Source organism: Pinus tabuliformis, chromosome X (assembly GCF_031772625.1).
Source record: "Pinus tabuliformis cultivar Carrire ecotype Pingquan chromosome X, CPIR1, whole genome shotgun sequence".
NCBI classification, from domain to species: Eukaryota; Viridiplantae; Streptophyta; class Pinopsida; order Pinales; family Pinaceae; genus Pinus; species Pinus tabuliformis.
This window is the reverse complement of record NC_142308.1, coordinates 889,844,760-889,847,722: the sequence shown is the minus strand read 5'-3', so window position 1 is coordinate 889,847,722 and position 2,963 is coordinate 889,844,760.

The following is a 2,963-nucleotide window of genomic DNA, read 5'->3' as shown; positions in this document are numbered from 1 at the left end:
ATCAACCATTAAAGCCTTGGTCGTGTTTGCACCGTCACCTCCACTTTTCCATTGGCCGATCATTCACCTCCATTTGATTGTTTACCCATTTTGAGGAACAGCTGCGAAGAGTAATTTCACTAGCCATCCTTGTGACACTATCGTGCTTGGAAAATTCCAACCCTTACCTGGAATCAGCTGCTACCCATTTTATCACTCGTTCCTCAAAGGACGAGTCTTCTTTAAGCTCTTTTCATCTGACTCGTAAAATATGAAAAGATTGTTGAGTTTTGGCCTTCCAGCTTGTTAAAGCGATCGGAAGAGCTATCCCTCCTCTAGATTTTAATATTTTTGGACCTGAGGGATTATTGCACAAAAAGATCGAGCGCTTGTTTTGTTCGGCTCGTTAAAACTATCGAAAATTCATCCCTTCTGTATTGTTTTATACTTTTTCAGACTTAAGGGATTAGATGACGAAAAAGGACTTCCGGAGTTAACTTTACGTACCTTTTCAGACTCTCTAAAAATGAAAAGGACCGAGTTGTCTTTGTCGTTAGACTCGTTAAAAACATTAATAGCGACAAACTTGTCTTTAGACAAGAACGAGTTTCACTATCGCTAGGCTCGTTATAACATAGCGATGGGTTTGCCCGAAGGGAAAATTATAGAACAAGCATATGTTATCCTCCTCAAGCTTGACAAAAATAAAGAGGTACTGGTCAGCAATGACTGGGGAAAAATTGGGAAGAAACTCAAAGAACCTTTATTGGTAGCAAGTCGCTCTTGAACATGACACTTCCACTCCGTGCCTGAGTCGGGTTGGGTTGTTTCATTCACCAGTCACATCACCATGGTCTCGCCATACCATCCACCTTTGGGGTAAATGCTACCAATCCATCATATAAGTGTCGTCGATATGTTCAAGAGAAGTCATCCAGAGGAGTTAACCGTGTCCCATCCACTACCCTACATTATACTTCATTCTTTCATGACCGCCACCCTGAACCATATATCATCAGATCGTTTTCACCTCCATCAAAATCATTTGCTCCGTTCCGTGTCACTGATTTGGGATACATTAAGGCCCTCCTTTGATGGATCGCTTCTTGTCGACATTAGCTCATTATCCAAGAAGTTGATCTAGGAACACCCCCTTCAGTACTTTGAAGCTTGCATGCCTCAATGGCAAGTTTCTCACTTCCGGCGACAGGTATACATCAATGACCTTCGACCGAAAGATTTTGCGTGGTGTTCGACACCAAATCCTTTATTCACACCACGTGAATTGTACTGTAGTACATTGAGGGTCATCATCATTATCTGTGATTCCTCTCGCGCTTGTTAACAGTTTACATCATTGACTGGTAATCAAGCGATGTCTTTCCATGTTCGACTTCAAAACATTTCTCACATGGATCGACTTGTACTTAGAGTAAAGATCGGACGAGATTGAAGACCCCGGATCTAGTTTCATCCATCCGGGCTGCGATATATATTCAAAAAAAATAAAGACATTGACATGTACAGCATTGCAGAACAGATAATCATCCTACCAAAAGGATGATGATTTCATCAGAATCATCAGTCTAACATCAGACGATTGTCTGTCCTATGTACATAAAAATGAATTTATAAAGCTGAGCATGGGAATGCCCACCTCAGCTAGATCATGAAAACAGTATGAAAAATAATGTATTGTATTGTATCTTATTACAGGTCTCCTCCCAGCATTGAAAGAACTTCGGATCCTCCTAATAAAGCATTTCACCCGATAAACGGCCTCATACTTTAGGGGGCAACTGTTATAGACATTTTTGTGCCTTACAGCTATGAGCATGAAATGTCCATAATTCAAGGGATCCAAAGTCCCTAAAGATGTTGTTACAGCTCCTAAAGGAACAAGGTCAACCAATGACAGCTTCTCCCAGAAGTTCTCCACCAAAAACCACTCAGAAACAGTCAATTCAGGATCAATTCAATTGCTCCACTAGCTACCTGCATTGCAAAGCACCCCAGTACACTGTCTAGGTGCATTGCAACGCACTTGAATGCACTAACCATGTGCATTGAGCGGGAAAGGACAAGTGGCAGAGTCATTCAACGAGGTGGAAAGACCATGGAAGCTTCCAGAATCTTCTCCAATGACACTTGCCTCACTGAATTCGACCAAGTGATGAGTAAGAGGCTCTCAGTCTCCAAGTGGAAGCAAGAACTGACAGAGAGAAGCCACAAGTCAAAACATAAGTTGACTCATCCTCTCTGCTTACATCTATATATGGATCCCTCATCCCAGAGATCCAGAGGCTAGAATTTTGTACTTTGCAGAGAATTGCTGTTGGTTTGAGATTGAGATTAGTACATTGGGTGATTTATGCTTTGTTGGAGGAGAGGAAGGGATTCCTTTGCTAGGAGGTAGATGCTGGATTGGGACTCACTTGGTTGTATCTCCTCTTGGACTTTCTTATTCTATCAATAAACTATTTGAGTTTCTCCTACATGCTGTGTATCAATGATGTTTTGTTATATTTGCATGTTTAGCTTAATCTGATCCTGAGCTTTTTATGAATGTATATCTATATCTTCGTGTAGTTTCTCTCTCTTATGACCTTGCAGGAATTCGGTGAAGCTGGGCCGGTGAGGGAGCAGGGAGCTGGGAGCTATTGAAGAGAGGAGAGATTGGATCAACAAACTAGCGGAAGACACAGGTTAGTTAGATCCTTTCTCCTCATTTACATTTCATAAAGAAGAATACTCAAGTAGTTTTCCTTGTTTGTTGCTAAGGCACTATCACACCTTAGAGTGGGATAGGGGCGTTCTGAATAGATACTTTTCCCAACAACAATTATGGCATCATAGGCTCGGACACATGAGTGAAAAGGGGATGAAGATTCTTCATTCAAGGAATTTGTTGCCGGGTTTGAAGAATGTTGATTTGGACTTCTGTGAGAATTGTATTTATGGAAAACAGAAGACAGTCAGATTTC